The sequence below is a fragment of the Narcine bancroftii genome, chromosome 9 (genome assembly GCF_036971445.1).
Source record: "Narcine bancroftii isolate sNarBan1 chromosome 9, sNarBan1.hap1, whole genome shotgun sequence".
NCBI lineage: Eukaryota > Metazoa > Chordata > Chondrichthyes > Torpediniformes > Narcinidae > Narcine > Narcine bancroftii.
The window spans coordinates 27,233,836-27,261,287 of record NC_091477.1 but is presented as its reverse complement, the minus strand read 5'-3'; the positions used below and the strand labels follow the sequence as shown (position 1 = coordinate 27,261,287).

Sequence of the window (27,452 nt, the reverse complement as noted above, 5' to 3'; positions counted from 1 at the left end):
GTCTAAATTTAAAAAAAAATTAAATTTAAATATGTTGAGTGGATATTTTAGTAAGGTACATTCAAACTTGCACCACTCCCAACATAAGCATGCATAGATTATTTAACTTCTGTTACTTAGCAAGTAAGATCATTGATTCAAAGAAAAATAGTCCTGCTCAGGAGATACTTGTACCTGAAACCTGCTCAATGAATTATTTTGTTTCTCAATTGAAAGTCATTGATGTGAGCTTTAAAAGTTCAACAATTGCACCATTTTTGGCAATCCTGTTCATTGGAATACAACGTTAAATGCTATCAATTCTTTGGGGTGATGGGTGCATTGAAAATGGTGTCTGTCATCCCTTACATTTAGAAACCAACAGGCATTTTAGAACGACTCTGTTCATCTCCCCTCTGCGTTTTCCCTTTCAGCATTTAACTATCCCTGTTAGCCTTCAGTCTTTTTTTAAATGCATGCATTTTAAAAAAAACCAGACCTTTTAACTGTTCATCTCCTCTCAAAACATTTGATAGTTAACAGCACCCCAAATAAACGCTGTACTTTCCAGTAACATTTTTAAATATAATTTTATTTTTAAATTTTTCACCAGTAACTTGTTAATGCTGTTCAGTTCCCTGTGCTGCAGTGAATTATTTTCCCTCTGGTATTTATTGCTCCTTTCTTGGTTCTCAAGCTTTAGTCATCTCAATCATCTCTGACCAAGTCAGAGGTGCTCACTCACCTCCAGGTTACTCCTCCAGTTAGTGGTCTCTGCAGATTATCTCTGCCATACTGCATCCTGTTTCCCAGAAAAGTAATCTGCGCCACCTTGGAGTGTGGAGTTGTTTTTATTTCTTAATTTTTCAAGGTGTTGGTTTTGCTGCTTGTATTTCCTCTGCCCTAATCCTGAAACTGAAGTCCTTCTGGAAAGGTAATCTTTACTTTGTTTTCGCCTGTTGGATTATTTCAAAGCTTAGTGAAGTCCCAACTGTATATTGTCCTACATCAATCAGATTTGGAAAGAGCCTGAAGGACATCAGTGAAACAAATGGGCTTAGGCAATCAGATTATTTTGAGGTTACCAGTTCTGTACCAAGATTATATTTTTAAACTTCGTTTTATTTAAGCGATTGAATTGAAATTCCACATCTGCCCTCTCTGGATTGATGATTGCAGGCCTGTGGATCACTTGTCCTGTAACCACACAACAAAGCAAATACTTGGTTACACCATTTCCAATAATTAAGATTGGAGAAAATCCAGAGACTCAAGAAAATGCAGATGTTGAAATTTTTCAAACACAGCATTCACGGGGAGAACTGAACAGTCAGTGTTTTGGGTATCAAACTGAAACATTGATGGTCCATTTCCCTGCCTGATCTGCTGAGGGCCTCCAGATTCTGTGTGCTTGGAAAAATATTGTAGCAACTTCAATCCAATAAATAGCCACTTGAAGGCTAAGTGAGTCACTTTATTTGTGATTTCAATTATTTCCAATACAAATCCAGATGTATTTAAAACCTTTATTTTAATACAAACTTGAAACCATCTTCTTAAGCATTGAAATGTCCATAAATAATATCCTTATAAACTTTTAATAACATCGGTATTGTTCTCAGTGAAAACAGTCAATAAAAATTATGAACGTTTCACTCACCCTGCTCTATGTTGTCATATTGTATAATAGTCTTAAAGCTCCCAATTCGCGCCATACACAACTGTGCATGCTCCACGTGGCACTCCAATACACAAATGCATCGCGCACGCTCCAGCCAGCGCTCTAACTCACCGTGAATGCTCCATCCCGCACTCTAATATTACTAATGCACCGCGCATGCTCCTGGAACTAGCGCATGTGCACGAGAACAAAGATGGTTGTGCCCAGCTGATTGACCCCAAAACGCCGACCTAACAAGGTAAGTAAACAAATTACACAATTTGGCTCTTACATATATAGAGTTATATATCAAAACTGGGTTATATTAGAATTGTACAGTGACATGCAATACATAATAAGAACATGGCTTTTGTTTGTTACATGGATCCTTGCTTGCAACTTAATTTTAACTTCAGCACTCTGAAATGTGGCAGAAATTTGAAAGATTAATTTTGTTCAAACACCTACTTTTGGGCTCATGATGGTTTAAAATCCAAAGTGATCTATTTTACAATTTTGAAAAATGAAAAAGTTGTTTGTATTAGACCAGTTTAGATGGAGACGGTGCCCTTGAGATAAGGGACTATGTTCAGAAAGCACAAAACATACTGGCAATGAATGTAAAGGGAAGGTGATAATGATCAAACTGGAAACAATTTCATTTAGTTTCATAACAGAATGATGTAATTCAGTGATGATAAAAGGCGTTTGCACATTTATCATATTTATGCCATTAAAGGATATCTACTATATTTTGAACTTTTGATGGAATCGATTTGTAATTTTCTCTCTAACATAAAGGGAATTATTATTCTGTGAGGCTGCTGGAGTTTACCACATTTATCGCAAGGACACCTTGGGGAAAGAGTTGAAGCTTAAACTGCGGCCAGGGATTTAGTAAGTGGCAAGTTTGTATTTATTTGTCTGCTGGCAGTCAGGAAAGCACTATTTTGGTGGCAAGTACTTGTCCTTTTGCTTTCACCAAACAGGAGAAAACAGTTTGGGCATAAAGAAATCTTTGCTGATACTTTTGAAACTTAAATAAACCTTTCTATGGTTATTGTTTACTTGCTGCTGGCGCTTTGTGCAGGATTTCTGAAATATATTGGAAGATATTCTGGGACATTTAGTCAAGACTTTACTATAATTGAGTATGTATTTTAGAAGTTCTGAGGACCTCATAAAGAGAATGCATGAAAGTGCTACACTGATCCGTCTTATTGGAAATTTATGCAATATTGTCGGGGGGAAAAAACTGAAATCTTGTTTGCCCATGAAGAAATGTGATGGGGAGAGGGGTGGAGAGCAGGAGAACCATGCAGAGCCATAACAGTTGTTGAAAGGCAGAAGGAAGAGGGTAAGGTGGACTCCTTCTCTGTGATTCCAGGATCTCTCTCCTTTTGACCTCAGGGCCACATCTAGGAATGAATATCCGCTGCCTGGTTCCTTGAGCTAGCTGAAAGATGTCACATGGTGTCAGCTAGCTCACCTCACACATCAATGGATGAAGCTGATGAGCCCCATGTGCATAAGAAGCTGCATCTTGCATTCATGAATTTGGTCATGTCTATTTCTGTATCCCAGACAAGTTGAAATTACAGTACACAGCAATTAGGACCAAACTAAAGCTAAAATCAGATTTTAAACACTCCTGTCTGATTGGCAAAATCCTCATTTATTCACTGTTTTCATCCTGCTGGCCAAATCTTTACAGAAGAAAGCGAATTGATAGTTTATAAGTGTCAAGGCTCTTGTGGCAAGTTGTAATAAGAACATAAGAAATCTGAGCAGGAATTGGCCATCTGGTCTGTTGAGCCAGATCTGCCAATCAATAAGATTGTGGCTGATCTGGCAGTGGACTCGGCTCCACCTACTTGTCTTTTGCCCATAAACTTTAATTGCCCAACTGTGCAAGAACCTATCTAAAGTAAATTACAAAAACCTGTAGACACTGTGGTTGAAGTAAAAACACAAAATGCTGGAGAAACTCAGCTGGTCAAACAGTGTCCTTTATGAAGCAAAGGTAAAAATACATAACTGACATTTCGAGCTTGTAAGCCCTTCATCAAGATGTGGAAGAATGTTGGCGGGCATCTGAACAAAACCCTGGGGTGGGAGAAGGAAGGGAGGAGGGGACATCAGAAATCAGGGGGAGGAGGGATAGCTGAGTGAGTGGAAGGGGAAGGGAAGGGGGATAAACTGAAAAGGGGTGGGAGAAAAAAAGGCAAGCAGGTTGACAGAAACCAGAGAAGTCAATGTTAATGCCATCTGGGTGGAAGGTGCCCAGATGGAATATCAGGAGTTGTTCCTCCAATTTATATGGGGGGTGGGTGGTTTGGGTGGAATAGTACATAAGGCCATGGACAGACATGTGAGTCTGGGAGTGTGTTTCAGAATTGAAATGGTTGGCTACTGGGAGGTTTCTGTTGTAGTGGAGGTGCTCAGCAAAGCAATCTCCCAATTTACGACTGGTCTCTTTGATGTAGAGAAGGCCAATTATAACTCTGACTTAAATATACTAAAGAGGTAGTCTCTATTGCTTCCTTGAGCTAAGAATTTCTTATATTTACTATTCTCTGGGAAAAGCAGTTGCTCCTATATCCAAGATCTACTACCCTGATTCTGTTCCCAGGATGAGGTCTTTTTACATGTCAAATCATCTGTCCTCGTTCTTCATAAAACATGGCTTCCCATCTCCTATCATTAACTTGGCTCTCACCCTCCATTGCCCACACATCTGCTCTGGCCTTTTCTGCCCCCACTGCAAGGACAAGATTCCCCTTGTTCTCACCTCCCTCCCCACCAGCTGCCGCATCCAACATATCATCCTTTGCCATTTCTGCCACCTACAATGTGATCCACCTACAATGTGATCCCACTACCAGATACAACTTCCAGATACACCACAGGGACCACTCCTTCTGTGACTCCCTCATCCACTGTTCCCTTCCCAACAATCACCTCCAACTACCAGATACAATTTCCCCTCTCTGTCTTCCACAGGGACCGCTCCTTCCGTGACTCCCTCATCCACTGTTCCCTTCCCAACAATCACCCCCATAGCACCTACCCCTGTGCCTGCAGGAAGTGCTACACCTGTGCCCACATTTCCTCCCTCACCATCATTTGGGGCCCAAAACAATACTTCCAAATGAAGGAACATTTCACTTGTGAATCTGCAGGGGGTTATCTACTGCATCTGGTGCTCCCATTGTGGCCTCCTCTACATTGGAGGGACTGGACACAGACTAGGAGATCGCTTTATTGAGGACCTCGGCTCTGTCCACCACAATACTGGGGATCTCTCAGTGGCCACCCATTCAATTCTCTGCCCCGTTCCTTTGTTGACATGTCTGTCCATGGTCTCATGCACTTCCAGACTGAGACCACCCATAGATTGGAGGAACAACACCTCATCTTTTGTCTAGGCACCCTCCAACCAGATGGCATTAATGTCGACTTCTCTGATTTCTGTTAGACCCCATCTATCCCCATTTCTCTTTTCCTCTAACTCTGCATTCACAGAGCCACTCCTTCCCTGGATCAGTTCTCACCTTTCTTCTACCCTCCTATTCATATCCATTTATCACCTTTTTCCTGTTGGTCTGTTCTCCTCCCCCTGCTCTTTCTCTCCTGCCTTTTAATTCAGGCATCTCCTACTTTTTGCTAATTCCTCGAAGAAGGGCTCGGCCCCGAAATGTAGATGCTCTATCTTTACTTCTGATGGATGCTACAAGACTTGCTGAATCCCTCCAGCATTTCTACAATCACAGCATCTACAGACTTTTGTGTTTCAGCCTGAAACTTGAAGCTGTGTCCCCTATTCTCATTTCCCCTACTGGTGGAAACAATTTTCTGACTATATCTTGTTTAACCTTTTTGTAATTTCTGTTTCTGTAAAATCCCCTCTCATTGTTCTGAATTCTAGAAAAGATTGACTCTCTTGCCACATGGGCTATCCCCCACATTTCTGGAAACAATCTGCTAAACTCCTTTGCACCACCTCCAAAGCCTTTTCTCCATCAATGAAACCCAGTAAGAACGAATGGGAATTTCACAGCTTCTCCTATTCCATTCAAGAACACCTTGCATTCTAGATGCATTGCATCCTAGTGTGCTTTTGTAACTTACTTTAGATACCAGTAAATTCTATAGTGTTGTCAGCAAAACAAAACAGATGTGAATTAAACACTGAAAATGTTAGAAAGACACAGCATCCCAGGCAACAGCCCTTGGAGTGAAACGACGTTAACCAGAGCTGACCTTACAACAAATGTAAAGCATTAATACCTGGAAAGAAACTGCAAGAGAGCACGTTCCTTATTAGTTTCCCTCACTCTTTCAATCCACACTACGTTAAGATTGCCGTAATACAAGAATAAACCTGTTGAAGAAGCAATTCTGTCAAAAAGTAAATATTAATCATTGGGCTAAAGAGGCAACTATGATAATTTCTTTGGAATTACTGTGGTATCACTTTATCAAAAAATAGCAATGCTCATATTCGTATCGTAACTTTGCCAAAATTTCCATTTAATTTGTCTGCTATTTTACTGTGTATCAAACTTTAGAATTGCAACAGCTTCAGTGAATTACAGAGAGGAGACTGGAGAATTGAGCTGAAGGTGGGTGGGTGGGGAGGAAGGATCTCAGGATTTCTTAAACTCTAAATATTACTACTTTGGGTGGTTGTCATAATCCCTCTATTTCCTTGCTTTCTGCAATAGTAATATTACTTTGTGTCAAAATAATTTCTTCTTACCCTGAATACTGAATGTGTGTGTTTTCTATCTGAGCTTGCACTCCATTTACAGACGAGAAGGAGAACTTTGTTTTCCAGAATAGTAATGTGTATTAAACTACAAATATGATTATTATAAATCACAAGGTTGAATATTTGCTTCAGAAACAAAACATCTGCTTCACAAATGTTATATACTGAGATTAATTAGATCCAAATTGTATATATTGCCATTGATTAAAATATAAGACCCATAAGATAGTGATGCAGAAATAAGCCATTCAGCCCATTGAGTCTGTTCCACCATTCCATCATGAGCTGATCCATTCTCCCAGTCAGCCCCACTCCCCAGCCTTCTGCCCATAACCTACTATTGATCTCTGCCTTAAATACACCAACCACTTGGCATCCACAGCTGCCTGTGGTAGCAAATTCCAGAGGTTCACAATGCTCTGGGTCAAGAGATGCCCCCGCATTTCAGTTTTAAATGGGCTCCATTTAATTCTAAAGTTATGCCCTCTTGTCCTGGACTCCCCGACCATGGGAAACAACTTTGCCACATCTACTCTGTCCAGGCCTTTCAACATTCAAAAGGCTTCTATGAGGTCCCTGCTCATTTTTCTGAACTCCAGGGAGTATGGTTCAAGAGCTGTCAAACAGTCCTCGTGTACTAATCCCTGCATTTCATTTTTGTGAATCTCTTTGAACTCTTTCTTAAATAAGGAGCCCAATGCTGTATTCTATACTCCAAGTGAGACCTCAGCAGTGCCTTAAAAAACCTTAAAGTCACATCCCTGCTCTTGTATCCTATTCCTTTAGATATGAATACCAACATGTGGTATCCTGCCAGAAGATTATCAATTCTAATCTCGTATATGGGAGAACCTTTTAAAACACTATATTGATTAATAAGTACTAATAATATGACACATGGCAAGAGGTTTTTGATAAATATATCTGATGGCTATGTTCAAAATGTACAGTTATACAGTTTTAATCCAACTCTATCAATGATGTGAAAAATTCTAACTTTGCATATTTTGTTTAAAAATATTTCCTTCTCATTGGCTGAGCAAGATCGAGAGACAAAAAAAAATTTAAATTCCAAGAAACCGCCCAAAATTTCAACTTTCAAGAAATTCGTGGGCAGCACTGTTGGTGCAACGCCTTTACAGCACCCGCACTCGGGACCAGGGTTCAAATCCCGAGCTGTCTGTAAAGAGCTTGTACGTTCTCCCTGTGTCTGCATGGATTTTCCCTGGGGTCTCTGGTTTCCTCCCACCCTTCGAAATGTACCGGGGGTGTAGGTTAATTGGGTGTAAATTGGGCAGCACAGACTCGTGGGCCAAAATGGCCTGTTACAATGCTGTATATTTAAATTTTAACAATAGAGATATTAAGCATTCTTAAAATATGTCCTCTTACAGCATGAAAATACCCATTTCTACTTCTAAATTGGGAATTAGTTTTTCATGGCAATTTAGCAGTGATTGACCAATTGGAGGCCTTGCTGATAAAACCTGTGTGATAGTTATTGAACATCATGCATGGATTTGCAATCAGTGCCTCTTGTAAAGGCGATGAACTTGTCCCTGTCTTGAATATCAAGCAATGTTTTGCATATATAATGCTTTGAACTCTGATTTCTGTGGTCCATTGTGGCTGTAATTGGCATTCCGTTATCAGTGAATGACATGGATATTGCAATTAATGCATTCATTTGTGGTTGATTTTGCTTTGTGGGTGTGAAGAGCAATTTTGGTGGTTTCAGGTTTGCATAATGTTGGGAACAACTCTGTCAACAGCTTCTTTAGCCAAGTTTCTGTCGTAATTTGTGTAACTATTTCTCATCATGACTCTTGACTATATAATTGAGGAAGGAGCACCAGTTTGTCATTCCTCCTATAACCTTTTGAAGATTTAGGTTGATGCTAAAAGCCTTCTTGACTTGTGTGCAGTTAAATTTGAAATGCATATTCAATGAACCTACACAGAATGTTTTTTTTAAGATGCTTCTATCTTCTATCCTAAATGGATGGCCAAGAAAGCATAGTTGGTGCTGTTTAAGTTGTACAGCAATGGTTTTTTTTGTTTTTTTAAACTTTATTTATTTCAAAAAACAAATAATATGTCATATACAACAATTAACCATAAACATCAATGTTATTTTTTATATATAAAAAAAGAAAAAAAAGAGAAAAGATCCCCCCTTTCAGCCAACTCTCCTAAGGAGTGCCATAAAGAAATAAAAAAAGAAAGGATATTAAAGAAAAATTAAATATACATATTAAGATCTAATCAATGTAAATTGAAATGTAAATATTTTGAACATAACAGCCACTTATTAATAAAAAAATTATAATTATCACACAAAACATACATAATTTTTTCCATTATTAAACAATATTTCATTTCATTATGCCATCTATTAATATCCATCATATTTGTATCTTTCCATGTACTAGCAATACATTTTTTCGCTATGGATAAAGCTAAATATACAAAAACAAGCTGAAACTTATCTAATCCCAAACCTTTCAAAGGTTGCAAACTACCCAATAAAAATACTGTTGGATCTAAAACTATTTTAATTTTATACAGATATTCTAAAAACGATTGACCAAATGATTGACCAAACGGCATGAAAAAAAGTTCCAACTGTATCACCACATCTAAAACACAAATCTGATTCATGAAAACCATACTTTTTTAATTTTTCAGGTGTTGGGTATAATTGATGTAAAAAAAAATTATAGTTAATCATTGCATAATGAGTATTTATCAATCTAGTTACACTATTGTAACAGATATTGTACAGCAATGGTTGTCTTGGCCATGATCTTCATATTGGTGATTCGTGACACTAGATGTCAAAAGGGCAACACAATCACGTAGGACGAAGCTGTATGACACTTTTTTTTCTTGTATATTATCCTCACCACTGCTCTACACAAGGACAGATGTTGCAAGCTACGTATGTAAAAACTTGGTTTTGATTGTGTATTTTGTATTGTCAAGACTGTTTAGTCTTTTTGATTCGTACATCTGGCTGAATGTCCAGTTTTGGATTGTAACGTCAGGAGAATTAAACTTGTTCACTGCCTTGAGAAATGTGTTTTCAAGGGTGGCTGGTGAACAGTATCATAAATTCTTAGTATTTACAATGCTGATGATCAGGGAAGACATTCTACATGCACGGAGGACGTGATTCATGATTATTTAGAAGAAGCATAGTACAGTAAAACACCTATGAGGATTGGTAAATACCAGATAAGTGTATTTTCCAGTATCTTCAGACTTGCTCTTATAATGCTTAACTAATACACCTGCATTAAGAATAAATGGTTTAAAATACAAAAATATACTGTACTTACACTGAACGAATTTAACTTGTACAAATATTCCTAACTGAAGCACCTGCGTTAAGAATAAAGAGTTTACAAAACAAACTGAACAAACTTCAAACCTTAAAGCATTTTACTTTATTTTCAGTCACATTCTTTGAAAACATTTAATCTTCGCTGCATCTTCAGGTTCCTCCCCCTCCATGGAGCCGCATGAAAAATGAACATTAACATTAAAGATAATTACGCCCCCCCCCCTCCCCAAGTTTACAGATGAAGCCTCTGACTGGGGATAAGGCGATACTTTAAGATGGATAAAACTTGGAGTTGTGGTCACTGTCACTGGAATGTTCCCCAATTGAGAGTTCTGACACCTGATTTCCCATATCCTTTTCTCTATTTGCTTTAACTTTACATTTCCTTTGGATATTGATACGCACTGTAAATGACTCCAAAGGATGAGTGAGGAACAATAGGCTTTAATACACAACTCCATGTGCTCGATTGAATAGAAGGGGGTAGAGAGGTCGATCTTTATGGCCAGGTTACAGGGGATTGAGTCATCAGTGGGCTGGCCAGCCACTTATACACAGAACAGAAAAAAAGGCCTTTTTCAATTTGCTCTCTAAGCTTAAAACTACTATTCTTACCTCCCATTCCTGAGCCCATGTCTCTAGGTCGAGCATTTCCCATTCCTGTGTTCAGATCTCTGGCATCAAGAGGCTGACCACCAGGACCCAGGCCACCAAGTCCCTCTATATTTGACAAAAGAAAAAATGTTAAATTATACACAGGAATTGACTACAGTTCTGGAAACCATAACCATTGCATTGCAAGCATAAGATAGCTTGTGTAACAGCATAACTCTACATTAGAGTTTATATTCCACACAATATATTCAGCTAATGCTTAATCATTTAGAGAACCAAACATGTAAAATTTGGATATTTAACATTCGCAAACATATTGTTGGCAGATATAGGAGGAAGGGTGAAGTATAGAAAGGACTAAATGGGGGAGGGGGAGGCCAGAGGGCTGAGAAAGATGAATGAAGGAAAGGGGAACTGGAGGAAAGAAGGTAGAGGTGGCAGGCAGGTAAGAGGGTGAGGTAGGGGTAAGAGAGTAAAAGAGAAGGAATATGTCCAGAAAGATAAGGGAAAGTGGGGGGAGGTAGTGGGCTACTAGAAATTGGAGGTTATGTGGATTTGTTCCAGTGAACCGTTGCGGACTCAAAAGGCTGACATGGCCTGTTTCCGCTCTGTAAATGGTTATATGGAGAACAAATATGCAAATTGATCTAACAAGTTTGATCAATGCATTTTTAACTCTTTTCTGGAAGATCTTTTGAAGCTTCTCTGTTCTAATCAAAATATCTTCTGTAATAAATGTATTTTGCTATGTGAGCTTTCACTAATATACTAAATACATTGCTCAACACTAACATATTTGAACAATAGATTTCCAATGGAATTTGAGAGTGTACAAGAATCTTAGCAATGACCATTAGTAGCATTCTCCAAGTCAGTTTATTTAATTTCACATGTGCGAGATGTTCAGTAGCAGTAAAAATTTTAAACCAAGTCGGTTTTGGATAGATTTGAACTGAAATGGTATGGGAAGGGTTTGAAAGGACATGGACCAAATGCAGCCAAATTGGAGAACCCAGAATGCCAACTGGGTTGGGAAGATGAGTTGGGCCAAAGGGCCTGATGTGTGCTGTACAGCTCAATACTGACAAGATTTGAAAATCAAATCTACATTTTGTTAATTTCTTATACCCCATATTAAAGCCCTACTATTACCAAAGTGCCATAGACCCATTTTAGTGAGAAGTGAGTAAAAAAAAAAATAAGGGAACAATTTCAAACTCCGATATACTGCCCTTAATTGCACTTAAGATTTAATATGCAAGAATACATTTTGCATCACCGCTTCCCAGATTCTAGTAAAGCTTTGAGACAATTTATCTTTATAAATTCTTGATAATTACCCTATTTCTGGCCAAAATTTGCAGTTATTTGGCATTTAAACTCCAAATGTCTAAATCATTACCTTGTAAATTACTGTATACAGCAATTCAGCCATTATCTGAAAAGAAATGAACCAATATTCAAGGATTATTCCAACTAAAATGTCAATTTAACAAGTAGTATTTTAACCTCCAGTGTTGTAAACACAGGATTTGGAAGAATATTTGTTAAATTTAATGTCTAATGACCACAAAGAAAACAAAATTATCACTCATTTAATATGTACCCTTTTTGTTGCCAATTACAAGTTTTTTTTTAAAAAAAAAGCATTTCAAACAGCTTTGTGATTTGTGCTCAAATCTCAGCACGTTTTTCATCTGTCTGAACATGCAGAATGTAGGAGAACGAGCAATTCATAATATTTTAGATTCGTACATGGAAGTCACTTTCAAGTGAAAATTCAGCATTCATGTTGGAATGGGGAAAATTAAGGAATATGGAAACAAGCAACAAGCTTTGGAAAATTGTTTACTGGTTGCAATTTGTTATTGATAGACAATTAATTTATAAATTTTAAATTAGACATACATCACAGAAACAGGCCCTTCCGGTCCACAAGCCCATACCGCCCAATTAACCAAAAAATCCCATTCATTTCAAAGGGTGGGAGGAAACCCAAGCACCTGGGGAAAACCCACACAGACACAGGGAGAACAGATTTGAACTTGGATCGCTGGTGCTGAACCAGCTTTAAGTCAACCGTGCTGCCCAATTACATACAGTTTTGCTTGTTGAGGCAGCACGGTTTGTGTAGCAGGTCGTGTAATGCTGATAACAGCACCAGCAATTGGGTCTGCGATTCAAATCCCGCACTGACTGCAAGGAGTTGGTATGTTTTCCCCGTGTTTGTGTGAGTTGCCCGGGACTCCGGCCCCTCCCACCATTAGAAATGCACCGGGAGTGTCGGTAAATTGGGCGGCAGAGACTCGTGGGCTAAAACGCCTGCCACCGTGCTGTATGAAGAATTCATTAATTTCCCTGGCTACAATGGAAGTTATGGCATACATTTAAAAAAAAATCAATACATAATGAGAAGTTGTGGAGAACAATTTGCAGCATAGAAGTTATTCTTTGGTATGGATTTGTCATCCATTTTAATGTACATTGGCCTTTCAAACAGAAGCTGACCATTAAACATTGAAAGAGCTCGAACTGATTCTTGAATTAGAAATGCTGTCAAGCCTCAAAGGTAAAGAAACAGATCTGCCTAAAGGCTGAGGTTAAAGTGAAAATGCATAACCGAAAACAGATGGTGTATAAAAAGAGTACAAGAGATGTGGCAATTCACTGACAGCCATGAAGTGCAGATTCTTCAGTGCTGTCAAGACAATCTATGGCCAAAGCACCAAAGGTCCTTTCTGCTTCAAGCCGAGAACAAAGGTGAATTTATCAAGGGCACAGAAGTAGTCCAAGTCTGCTGGAATGAACACAGAAGAACCCCTTATCTGTAAATCTGACCTTGATATGAGTGTCCTTGTCTCCATCCTGTACAATTCACGGTTGTTGCCATTCTGACAAGCAACAAATCAAAAGGCAATGAGCCAACAGAAAAGCCGTAACATCTTAAAAGCAGATGTTATGCCCAAGAGAAAAATGAAAATAATCAGCAGGTCATTCAGCCCTTTGAGTGTATTCCACCATTGAATAAGATCACGGCTCATCATTCTTGTAAGCGTGAAGGGAATAGTAAGGGGTTAGTAGATGAAGATAGAAACTGTGTCTTAGCAAAATATTTCTCTTAGAAAGGAGCAAAGATAAACATGTGTGGATGAATTTCAACTGAACTGTTTCATTGAGTCAAGACCCTTGTTTTATGTTTGTTAAGTTGCAAGACATGAGTGCAGACTGGATACTAATTAAAATCTAGTGCTCGCCAATTGAAAAGCATTACTTTTAAAAGAGAGTTGGTAAAAATTCAGGGCCAGGATGATAAGACCATAAGACATAGGCACAGAACGAGAATATTCAGCCCATTGAGTATGCCCAGCTATTTAATCTTGAGCTGATTCATTTTCCCTCTCAGCCCCACAGTCTGGCCTTCTCTCCTTAACCTTTGATGTCCTGGTTAATCAAGATCCTATCAAATGCTGTCTTAAAAATACCCCATGACCAAACCTCCACAACCACTTGTGGAAACAAATTCCTCAGATTTATCACCCTCTGAAGAAATTCCTATACATTTTTGTTCTAAGCAGATGCCCTTCAATGCAGAAGTTGTGCTGTCTTGTCTTAGATTTTCCCACCATGGGAAATAACCTTTCTACATTTACTCTGCCCATGCCTTTCAACATTTGAAATGTTTCAATGATATCCCCCTCATTCTCTTAATTTCCACAAACGCAGACGAACCCTTTCATTCTCTGAATCATCCTAGTGAACCTCCTTTGAACCCTCTTGAATGTCAGCATATCTTTTCTGAAATGAAGATCCCAAAACTGTTCACAATACTCCAAGTGAGGTCTCGCCAGTGCCTTATAAAAGCATCAATGTCACATCTCTGCTTTTACAGTGCCCTCCATAATGTTTGGGAGCAATATACATTTTTGTTCCTCTGCCCCTGTGCTTCACAGTTTTAAATTTGTAATCAAACAATTGACATATGATTAAAGTGAACATTCCAGATTTTATTCAAGGTGATTTGTAAGCATTTTGATTTGATGATCCAGAAATTACAGCACCTTTTATATATCATCTCCTCATTTCAGGACACTGTAATATTTGGGAATAGCAATGGTATGTTTAGAACTTTGTTGCAAGCAATGAATACTTGAGGTCTATGATTAATAGGCATAACCAGGTGCTGAATATCTTCTGTGGTGATGCTCTGCCAGGCCTCTACTGCAGCCATCTTCATCTCCTGCTCATTTCAGGGGCTTGTCCCCTTAAGTTTTCTCTTCAACATATGGAAAGTGTGCTTAATTGGATTTAGATTGGGTGACTGATCTAAAGGTTTAAGAAGGCAGCTCGCCACAACCTACTCAATCAGGGATGAGTAATTAAATGCTGGCTTAGTTTGTGAAGCCCACATCTCTTGAATGCATAAAACAGAAATGGTATTATCCGATCCAATCACTACTTTTGAGAGACATTTAGTCTGGCACTTGAATAAGCATGGCACAGGATATAGACCTGGTGTGGGCAAAGTGGATTACTGTGGTTGGGTAAAAGGGTCAGGATGGATGTGGTGCAGCAAGGAGCCCATTTCTGTGCTGTATAACTGACTCAGTGACCAGATACCAGGCATGCCTTACCATTCAGTAGATGGTAAATTACCCACTTGATGTTCATGAATAAAGCTATTAATATTTATTGCAGCAAAACAAGAAATTGCAGTGGGCCAAGCAACCGCACGGTTAGAAGGGCCGAATTGCTGCCCCAGTTGTCTGACACGGATGGTGCAGGCCCCCCTTCCCTTCCGAGGAAAAGCTTGTGGTTGGTGACGAGCATTGTCCAGGGGACAGCGCCACTTCCGTGTTTCGTGCCGCTGGACGGGGAGTGACACCGCAATGCGCTGTCACTTCCTAAGACCAGCACGCCCCTCACAGGAAGTGGACTGTCTCGTCAAGCAGCGCGAGGAATTCAAAATAAAGTTTAGTTACTGGTTCACTTCGTGTTGTGTGGACTCCTCTCATTTCAGTAGCGCTGCCATTAGCAGACGCTACAAAATCATATTTTCATGATTTCAACAAATGTGAAACCAGTGCAACATCTGCCTGTGATTACATCCTTTTATTCTCCTGTAATCAGTTTGATTATTTAGAGAGGTTCTCAAACTTACTACATGCCTATTTCCAGATTTACCAACTAATGTGCACTCCTACTGCCAAGCATTGACAAGTAGAAATGCCAATAATGTTGGTCAGGAGAAGACAGACAAGAGGGCCTGAAGGATATCTGGTTGTGCTGGCAGAAGGCAGACATATCTTAGAGTTGCAGTGAGAAGGATTGCTTTGAGAGCCTATTCAATTGCTGGGCTTGCAGAGAAGAGTTGCACTGTCATCAACAACCTGGCATTCTGAGGCTTCTGCTTGAAGATGAGCCTGGGAGTAGGGGACATGGGCAGGAAGCTTGCTGGTAATTCTGTCCATCTAGGCACTCCGGTTCCCTCCCACCTTCAAAATATATGGGCATTGTAGGTTGAATGGAAAATGTGTGTGGCATGGGTCTGTTAACATGCTGTATGTCTAAATTTAAAAATTTTAATTTAGTTAGCTATGACTGGTCAGCTTTTCTGCATTCAGAAGGACCACACAGACCATCTGATGCTTGGGTAGGCCCTGAGAGCCCAATAGTTGGTCTCTGATCCAGAACTATTGCTCCTTGGTTTAGGTCCAACACAGAGTCAGTAACAATACTCCCAAACCACTCACACCCCACCACCACCACCACCTATTGGATGTCAGTCTTATTTCACGATTCAAACGAAATCTATCTTTGCACAATTTCTCCTAGTAAACCCACGTACATCACAGTTCAGGTACTTCTGTATTGAAGACAATATTTTAGATTAATTTGTGGCATTGTTTATTGTTTTATTAAATATTTAAAGCTTTAAAGAGCCTATTAATAATGACCAGATATGGATGATAAACATTAAGAAAGACAAAAGATTAATAAAAGAAAATTGTAGTTGAGTGATTGCTCTTTCCTTTTAATCCTGGTTTGCGATATTTATGACTGTATTTAAATACAGTGCTGTGATTCCAAGGTGGCAGCTGGCTGCTTTCTGGGAGCAACAATGCGCAGTATTATTGGTTGTCGTACAGAAGATTGGGAGGTCATTTGATGGTTGTAGATGATGTGGTCAGAAATACCATTGACTGAGATTCTAATGATAAATGACAGTGGGGGAAAAAAGGCTTCTGTAAGAAGTGTCTACGTTCTCCCCGTGTCTGGATGGGCTCCAGTTTTCTCCAACCATTTGAAATGCACTGAGGGTGTAGGTTAATTGGGCGTAAATTTGGTGGCATGAACTCGTGGGCCGACAGGGCCTGTAACCGTGCTGTATGTATGTCTAAAAATTATGTTGTGAGTTGATTAGTCCAGGATTTGGCAATTACCAGTTTGCATTAAGCACATTGCAACATTACTACTTTGCTTTCTGATCAATTTATAAGTCGTGGGATATCTTCATGAAGTTGGTACTGGATCTCCTCTAATGCCAGATCTGTCAGTATGCTGTTAGCGTAAACAAGTCTGATTTGCTGCAACAGCAAAAATGCTTCAAATGGTTGCACAAAAGTTTGCTTGAGCTGCCAGAAGAAAGCTTGAAGTAATTTCTCATGCACAAATGAAATGTTGTTTTCTTAATTTGAGCAGAAAGATGTGATTGGAAATAAAAAGTAGCATTAATCAACTTTATCTTGATGAAGATGAGAAAGAATAATAATGGGATTAAGGCTGTCCTGGGAATGATAAAAGATTTGCTCTGTTTTTCTTTGGTGATTCATTCATTTTTCCTCCTATTTACATTGTTACGCTGATGCCTATTTTCCCAATGGACAAAGCCGAATGCTGGGTTTGTGAAGAATTGGAGATGAAGAAAGCAGAGTGACTCTGATTATTTTGATGGTCTTACAAAGGCAAATGCTTGGCCTTTCCTCAATTGCTCTTTAGATTGAACTCCGTATGATTATTTTTAGAATTAAGTTTAGACACTGGGATTGACAATAGGACCTTCCAGCCCATGTAGCCAAATAACACCCAATTCATCTACAACCCTGGTACATTTTGAAGGTTGGGAGGAGGAAACTGCAGCACATGGAGTAAACCCAGGCAGACATGGGGAGAATGTGGAAACTCCTTCCAGACAGTGCCAGATTTGAACCATGGTTGCTGGCACTGGAACAGTGCTGCGCTTACAGCTACACTAACCATGACACCTCTTCTTTGCATGAAAGGCACTTGCTCCTTTTGGAACGTGCAATCGAAGATAATTTGGTGAAGTGTATCTTTTGTTCTACATCTGACATCCCATTTTCTTCGTTTAAATTTGTATCATGTTCAGAGCTGGGGAGTAGAAAGCTTCTGCCAATTTTCAAAATTTTTGGAGGAAGGTCTTGTGGATGTTTGTAATCCATTGTTGTGTTTAACCATCTTATTTGAAACTGGGTACATAATTAAACAGTAAAGAGAATTGTGCATCACGTATAATACTGGCTCTCAGCTCAGTGCAGTCCAGCCATTGTGGCTTTGTCCAACAGATAGGGTGGAGCCAAATGCAGAGAATCCCAACAACCAGTGAACATTTCTTCTCTCTGTCATTTGAGTAAGCTAAGCTGTCTGGCTATTCATTCACCATGCCTTATGTCACCGTGAACCAGTCTAACTCAAAGTGAGATTTGACATTTAGATAATAACCTAGAATTCATGGTCAGCGCTGATTTGCAAAGGAAGGTCTTCTTTGGTTATCCTACTGCCAGCTTGCTCTAAGGTGGTGGCTCCAACCTCATCCAACAAGCCCTGGACATGTCAGAATCTTCCACTGGTAAATTCTGTCATGTCTTAGGTGGGGAAACAGGACAAGCTTTCCAATGAAAATGCTGAAACACCTGATTGCCCTTTACTTGGCAGATTATCAATGCACAGTGAATATTTCATTTGTTAAGAAATTCAAAACTACTTAAGATGTTAAAACTGTCAAAATGTTTCAAAGTTTTTCTTAGGGGCAGCTTTTAAAAAAAATCTACAGATCACTTAATTCTTTGCTACCATTGTCCTCCATTAAAACCAATGAAGCAGATTCTGTTGTTGATTCTTTGACCAGATTCCCAGTTTGTGTGCTGCAGAATTAATGTAATTTCACACTATTTGAAACAAAACATGGGTTTGAAAATGTTGGCAATGTTTAATGACAAGTTTGTGCTTGAGCAGACCTCTGAAATTCTGACATCTATTCAAGATATTTATCATTCTGAACGGGTATTCACTCAAACATAATCGGGTATTCAAAAGCATTTTTTCGGTCTATCGAGATTTGCATCTATTTTTTGATCTTGGTGTTTGTATCTTTGCTTTTTAAAAAAAAAAAAATCAAAATATTTAGTTTCATTTGGTCTACAAATTTAAGTTGGATGTGACAGCTATGTGTTTGTTAGTTTAGTCATCAGGCTAACTCTGCTTGGTGTTCTTCTTTGAGAGATTTACCAATTAATTTAAATAGCTTTGTATACCATTTGGTGCCCAGGCAGCAGGAGACTGATGAACAAATCAATTCTCAGACACGCTGTGGATAGTTGTGCAGTTGAGTGGTAGTTTTGAGGGGATGGGAGACGTGATCAGCAAGGCAGGACTCCTTGCTGGTGAGAACCTCGATAAATATTTAATGCTTATCTCTTTATCTGGTCCAATAAGATTATGCCAAAATTTGGAAAATTCCCATTAGTCTAATTCTCCCACTTATTTCCCTATGTCTGCCTATTGACATCCTATTCCATTGTTCTCTCAACTATCAATACTGAGGGTAATTTACATTAGTCAAGTCACTGGACAACATGTGTGACTATGGGAGGAACCTGAAGCAACTAGAGGATGCCCATGCAGACTCTACATGACAACGTCGGAGGTCAGGTTTGAACCCAGGCCACAGGAGCTGTGCAACAGCTGCATTTTGTTCAACTTATGGCAGTGATGTAGTCAACAGAAAATGGAGTTATAATTAGTTCTGAAACTCGGGGTCTTTTGAGCTTGGCTTGGGTGATGGTGCACTTTAGAGCCTACCTAAAAATTATGTATCATAACTTGACAACAGCTAGAAGAGAAATTTAGAGCACGGATTTTGTGATTATTGATGCATTAGGGATGCAATACATGAAGAAAAAAAATTGCCTCATCACTTCTTGATAATTGTGCCACTGAGTTACTGGAATATAAAATTACTACTTTTAGTTGAATCCCATCCTCCACCTCTTGGAGGGTTAGAGAGAATGAGGTTCAGTCTATTAGTTAGGGAGAGCTTGGTTCCTCAATTTGTTGAGATTTTGTCCAGTTGTCTGCAGGAATTTTATATGGAAAAAGTGAACTGCCATAAACCATTCTTCTGTGGGCTTTGGCATTTTGCACACATTTTTAGTACTTTTTAAAAAAAAAAGCAAAAGGCTGACATTGATGTGCTGAAGTAGGCATGCATTTTCAAGATTAGAGTTGGAAATGAGCATGACCCGCGAATGTTAAATATTGATAGTAATTACTGAAATGGGAAGATGATCTTTAATCTTTGTTCAAGAGGACAATGGCAGTCAATTATAGTTTAAATAGAATATTCTCTCTGATAGATTAAACTGGCATTTCTCACTCTGTGTAATTGAACTTTCAAAGCCTTAATTGCTATATTTAGATCTTTTACAGATTTATTTCAGAGTTCACAAAACATAGTGGATGAAAAAGAGCAAAAGTGGTTAATTTTCTTGTTGTTTGCTCAAGAGTATGGAGGAACTCCCCAGGTCTGTGAGGCAAGTACTGTAGATGCACAAACTCCCCTTTGCTCACAGTAATTGTTGGGAACATTGCTGTGTTCCAAAGCATTTATGAAAATTTAAGGCATATTCCTATGTTTTTGTGTCATTAAGCCATTTTTCTTCAGAACCAAACAAATAAAATTGCAGATACTGGAATCCGAACCAAAATCAGAAAGATGAAATAGTTCACGCAGTTAGGCAGGAAAGGGAAGCCAGTTAATATTTCAAGTTGGTGACTCTTGGAGGAAGAGTGGAGGGTGTAAAGTTTCCAAAACACAATTGGGCGGAGGAGTGAAGTATAAGGCTAAAATCTATATGGAGGGAGGTTACGATACCTCAGGTGATGTGGAGCATGAGTACCGACTGTTATTGAGGCATTTTAAAGAAATAGTTTGAGAAGCAGACAGTACAGTGAACCTGAAATTGGAGAATCTAATGTTCATTCAGAAGGTTGCAAAGTAGCTAGTTGGAAGATTTCATTCTTCCAGTTAATTTTGGGCTTCACTATGACTATGAATTAAAAAACCTTGGAGAGATTGCAAAGGGAATTGAGAATTAAAAGTGGCAGGCAATGGGAAGATCAAGGCCATGCCTGAGGACTGAGCGCAGGTGTTCTGCAAAGCAATCACCCAGTCTGCATTTGCTTTCTCCAGGGAAGAGAAAGCAATGTTGTGCACACCAATTGCAGTTGACTAGATTAGAAGAAGAAGATTGTGTCTGGTGTTTTGATGGGGGTTTTAATGATTTTTATTCTTAAAATTTCTCAAATATACTTCAATATTCAAATCCATAAGATGATATTGAGATCTATCCAGTTCAGTGAGCAGTTATCATTTCAGTGTGTAGATTTGATCAAAACCTCTGCTTGAACACATTTTAAATGGATATTCAGCAGGAAAGGGGCCCAGTGCTGATGTTCGTCCTCCTGTAATGCTGATTAGACACCTTGGCTATGAAGTTGGACGGGTGTGTGAAACATGCATAAAATCAGCTCCGATCAGAAGCCAAAGCCCTGCATGTGCACAATGTTCTTAAAACAAAGATCAGTAATGTCTTGAATATTTGCTGGGGATTGACTTGGGACAGACCTCATTGTGCTCAATGTGGACTGCCATGGGGCTATTAGGGAGGTAAATCATTTCTCCACATGATAAGGTGAGGTCTACTGTAGTTTTGCTGAAATAGTAATGCCTTGCCTCTGATCATGCTAAAGGTCTAATGGGACCAGTAGCTACAGGACATGCAGAGCTCCAACCACATACCTCTACAGAAGCTCCTCTTTCTGTGGAACTTCTCCTGCTTGCAATGATCACGAAGCTAATAGCTTGAAGACCAATGTGCTTCGTGATCATTGCAAGCGGCCGAAGCTGATGGGTGCTCCATCTCCGGGTTTGCAGCTCTCCAGCACATTTGTAATGACAGCAGCCTTCCACTTGTGGAGATGGGATTTCATCCCCTGCTGCAGAAGAGACTGGAGGCAGTTCATGCAAGATGCAGCAAGGCCTTGTGTGAAGGCTTCAGTGGCTGGGGGCAAAAATAAACGGGATTAGGTTGACAATAAATGGAAAGTACATTTAATGTATTTGTAAAATAATTCTCTTACAAGGTCTTGACACAAGATGTTGACCTCCACAGATGCTGCTTGACTAGCAGACTTCCTCCAGCAGTTTATTCTTTTGCACCATCTGCATTCTCATTTGCCTCCACATGTGAGAGTTTTGACGGCTGTGTGGGGTTACAGTGGGCACATGTTTCTGGTTCTAGCATGAAAGGAGACCGTTTGTCTCATTGGAGTGAGACATGAAAGTCTGCAGATGATGTGATTGTAGTCAAAATGCAGAAATGCTGGAGGAACTCCGCTGGTCTAGCAGCATTCATAGGTGGTAAAGATGTATTACTGATGTTTTGAGCCTGAAACTGACTGAGTTTCTCCTGCATTTCTGAAATTTCTTTAATTGTGTCCAAACTGACTCCCCCACCAGCTAACAAACATAGGAATATTGTGTTGGAAGAAGCTCCCAGATACCATTAGGTCCTCTCACTACCTTTTCACCTAGACACGACCTTATGCCAGTTGATCGTCACTGCTTTTTCTATATGCTTCAGCAACCCATTTGACGTGCGAATGAACTTCTCCCTATGTCTTTCTCCTACACTGTTCAAACATCAGGAACAGTGGATGGCTAAGGGAAATCTCTGGGCACTCCATCTCTGGAGACAATTTTCTAAAATGGCCCTATGCGACCTGATTTTTCAATGCCAAAGTGCCTGATACCTTTTGAGATGTCCTATCCAGATGCTTATCCCTAAAGGAAATTTGTGTCCAATTATGGTGCAGATAATTTATTTCAGATTGTTTTTAAAAAATTAAACATTAAGGAGTTCCTCTGATCTTCAGTTTTGGCATCTCCTCTAGTTGCAACATTTGGAAGTAAACAAGAAAATCTTCAGATGCTGGGGTATGGTTCAGTTTCTAGAAGTGCTGGACAAACTTGGAAGGTAATGCAACATCCACAGAAAGTAAAAGACAGTCAGCAATTTGGGTCTGTCTGAAGTAGTGCCAAAAATCAGCCAGATGACTGAATTAAATGGGGGAGGGGGTGGAGGGAGTGGGTGGAAGAGAAAGGGAGGAATACAGGCTAATGTGCAAGAGGTAATGGATGGATACAGGTGGGAGGATAGAAAAGAAAGAAGCTGAGATGATGGGGAGACCACAGAGAGCTAAAAAAGGCAGCTGTCTGATAGGAGAAGGAAGGGAGAGGGTTGGGGAGCTTGAAGGAGAGAGACAGAGAGATGAGAGAAATCAATGGACTGGGGATGAGTATGGAGGTCTAGCTTGTTACTTCTTTGGAAGTGGTGCAGGGAAATTTCATCTGGTTGATTACAGAGATGAGGGTGTAGCCAATAAGGAGAGACTGAATCACCTGGGAATAACTTGCTAGAATTCAGAAGAATGAGAGAGGCTTTTACAGAAACATATAAAATTATGAAAGGGACAGAGAGGATTGAGGCAGCAAAGTTGTCTTCACTGGTAGGTGAGACTGGAACTGGGGAACATAGCCTCAAGATTAGGGGGAGTGGATTTTGGACCCAGGGAGTAGTGTATTAGTAAATCTGTGGAATTCTCTGTCCAGTTGATAGAGTTATATAATTTTTTTGCATTGTAACAATATTAAGAGTTATGGGGAAAAGGCAGGTAGGTGGACCTTAGTCTATAGCCAGATCAGTGGTAATTTTATTGAATATCAAAGCAGGCTCTATGGGCCACATGGCTACACCTACTTCAATTTCTTAAGTTCTTATAAACCATTTGAAATGGATTATTTCATAATCTGTTTAATGTTATTGCTCTCTGTACCCTTAATAATATTGCTGGCAGGTATATGAAAGCCTAAGATTGATGTCCTTTGTAAGGGAACGATTGCAGGGTTGCACATGTCCTAGAACTGTTTCCAAGCATCCTGGAGATAATTTTGGAGGCCCAGGTTCTCTTTTATATAGAAACTAGTCTAGAAATCTTTCTGCACTGAGAAAGGCACATTACAGAGGTGTGACATGGATGTCCTGTGCTGATTTTGTACTAGGCAGCCAGGTAACAAAATTCTACAGCTCAGGTCCCAAGACATCATGTGGAACAGAAGAGCCATACACACAAGAAGGGAGGGATGAGTGTACATAAGGGATCTGAGGATAGAGAGGATGAGTGCAGGTTGTGGCTACATTTAGATGCATTAGAAAATCAGGGTAGGGTCAAGGGATGGGACTTGTAGAATGGGACAGTGGAGATGGTGTCTTGGAAAATCAAAAGATATGGCAACAGAGAGTGGAGGATGTGGTTGGAGTGTAGAGGTGTGAGCATTATTGGATAGAAGATCAAGAGTTTAAGGGATTGGAAATTGTGGGATTTTGGATCAAGCCATGGGACCACAGCACATAGTTTCTGTTCCTATTTTGTGTATTTATATGTCTGTGTGAAAACAGTGAATAGCACAACAGGACGTGGAGCATTGCTGGTTGGAGGGTAGAGTTAAGGCAATATGGGATGGAGCATCAAGGGATTTAGGGATTATGGAATGGTAATTGTAGGAGGAGGATCGAGGGATGTGACATTATAGGACTGAGGAATTATTAAATCAATTGGACATAGATAAGCAAGAATGGACTGGTCTTTGGGAGATCAAGGATCAGTGAGTGGAGGGTAAAGAGATGAGGATGGTGTGATGAGGGGTCAAGATTCAGGCATTTAGGGATGGAATATTGAGGGATGGCGAGTTGAAGGACAGGTAGCATGGAAATTTGAGGACTGGAAGATCAAGAGATAAGTGAGAGATGGAGGTTTGAAGGGTGGCCATTTGGGGGATGGTGTTTGGAGGACACAGATCTAGGGATGGAGGTCTGAGGCACAGGGCATTAGTTTGGATGCATCAAGTATGCATTGAGATGGGGAGGTGCTTGATATATGATGAGCTAGTTGATGTGATGGTGATGATAGTCACATGGACATATGAGTCCAGATGTTGCATGCCTCAGCTGTCTATGTGAAAAACCTTTATGGATATGGTATGGTGAATTGAGGTCATTGTAGCCAACACAAAGAAAATACTTTTTTTTAAAAAAAAAAAAGCTGAAAATTAACAAGATACATTTAACTTCATGGCAGCCAAAGAGAAGTGTAACTCCTTGTAACTATTATTTTAAATTTAGACATACAGCAAGGTAACACACCCTTTTGTCCTACTAGTCTACGTTGCCCAATTACACCCAATTGACCTACAACCCTAATCGGTACATTTTGAACAGTGAATTGAGCATCCGGAGGAAATCCACCCAAACACTGGGAGAACGTACAAACTTCTTACAGCGCCGGATTTGAACCCCGGCCACTGGCGCCACAATAGCATTCCACTAACCACTATGTGAACCATGTCGCTCCATGTGAAGCATGCCCCATTTCTCCAGTTATGATCTGCTCTCCTTGTGAATCACAGATCTTAATTGTACAGAGTAAACAATTCACAATTTATTTTTGTTTGACCTCACTGTGCATGCCTGGCAGTCTCCACTCATGTGTGAGTCATATGTGCTGAGGACAAACTTTTAGAATAGTATACACTGCTGATTGGTTGTAGATAAAATCTAGTTGTGGATTCCAAAAAGACATTTTTTTTGTCACTTGATAGAATTTCTAGCACATGCTCCTTCATACAGCAGGGCTTTTAAAATATGAGCTGCAGAGGCCTCTTTTACCTTCCTTTGTTTTTATTTGTAAAGCTATAGTCCTGTGTTTTTTATTGTTACATGCAGTATTGTGGTATGGCTGATGAGCTCTTGGAAAACAAAATAATTGATAACAGGTTTTGTTATAAATTTAAGAAAAGTGGTATTAAAAAATAATTATTTTCCATTGCAATTTATGAGATGTTGTCGTGAATGTGAGCCCTCTTTACATCTCTGATCAGCATTGCAGTGTAATTTGGCGTCCTTTCCCTTGTTTTCCAGCCCAGTCCTTTTTGAAATTGTGCCTGGTCCAGCCTCATTTTGTATTTTGAGATTTGATATTTATTATCAATAAACGTCACTGACATTGACCAACTGTTGCCTTCTTTCTGCCTATCAAACAATGAAAATTGAAATTCCCCTTGTAATAAGTGCGCCTGTGTGAATGAATGTTGTTTTCCTCTTCATTCTGTTTCATCCTTCATAGCACATGATGTGGTGAGAAGACTGCTTCTTCATATAAACCATATGTGTAAGTTGGCATAACATCAGTCTTCACTAGTTTATGGAGTTTGTCTTCAGTCCAAAAAGGAATTAAACCAAATAAGTTTGGAGCTATACAGCTGTTTAATTGGAATTGTTTTGCGACTAACTGTCGGGTGCATTGGTGTTTTTGGTGCAAGGTTTTTTTATGCATTTAAAATCTGCTTATATTTAATGTTAAAGAACGAGGATACAGCAAATGTAATACATAGATTTAGAATAACTGTGTTAAGAAAGCATTAATCTAGTGTATGGTGAACATGTGTGCTGGTAATATAAGCTTAACCCTGAGTTATATCTTGGGGAATGAAAAATATGATGATTGCTCAGTACAAGAGCATCAGATTTGAAGATCAATCCACCAGTGTTTGACCAGATATTGTGAAGTTATTGGTCATGGCCAATCAAACGCAATACAACAGCTAGCATTTTATTGTTACAATATCACATTATCACATATCAATGTGTTGCAGATAAGATTGCCACACCCTAACAAATGGGTCCTATTTCATCCTTAAATTGTACATGATTTTCTCCAGATTCACAATATTCACAATTCTTCTGAAATATTTTAATAAAAGTGAAATTTTGAGAGTACAGAGTTTCTATGTCAGGATTAAAGGCAAGATTAGCAGGCATAAGGAAGTTTGGTTTTTGAGAGATATTGGGGATCTGGTTTGGAAGAAGAGAGAGAGGTGTATAGCAGGTATAGGCAACAGGGAGAGTATGTGGTACTTGAGGAGAATGAAAAATGCAAGAAAACCCTCAAGAAAGAAATCAAAACAAAATACATGAGGTTGCTTTGGCAGACAATGTGAAGGAAATTCCTAAGGGTTTCTGCAGGTATATAAAGAGAAAAAAAGATAGTAAGAGAGAAAATTGGTCACCTTGAAGATCAGAGTGGTTGGCTTTATATTGGAGCCAAAAGAGATGACAAAAGACAAAGGAGGAAAAACCCAACACCCAACCCCAACCAACCAATTATCCCCTGCAACCATGTCTGCCTGTCCCGCATCGGACTTGTCAGCCACAAACGAGCCTGCAGCTGACGTGGACATTTACCCCCTCCATAAATCTTCGTCCGCGAAGCCAAGCCAAAGAAGAGAGATTCACTCAGAAAACACACTGAATCATGGGAAGTAAGGAAAACGAGCAGTGAGGTCGTGGAACCTATACACATTAAAGTGAAGGAAGTGCTTGGTAGCTGAGGATTAATCCCCAGGGCCTGATAAGATATTCTCTCTGGCCTTGAGGGAGGCTAGTGTAAAAATTTCAAGGGCTTTGGCAGAAATATTTAAAATATCCTTAGTCACTGGTGTGGTGCCTGAGGATTGGAGGGTAGCTCATGTTGTTCCGATGTTTAGAAAAAGGCTCCAAAAATAACCCTGGAAATTATAGACTGGTGATACTGACATCAGTAGTAGGTAAATTATTAGAAAGTGTTCTAAGAGATCGGATATACAACTACTTGGCTAGCCAAAA

The 27,452-nt window shown here is 39.5% G+C and overlaps 1 protein-coding gene across 3 annotated transcripts in view; it reads left to right on the top strand.

The window, feature by feature from the left end:
- Positions 1 to 27,452, top strand: part of LOC138743350 (A disintegrin and metalloproteinase with thrombospondin motifs 2-like) — a 273,394-nt gene that overhangs the window by 80,280 nt on the left and 165,662 nt on the right. The window lies entirely within an intron of this gene.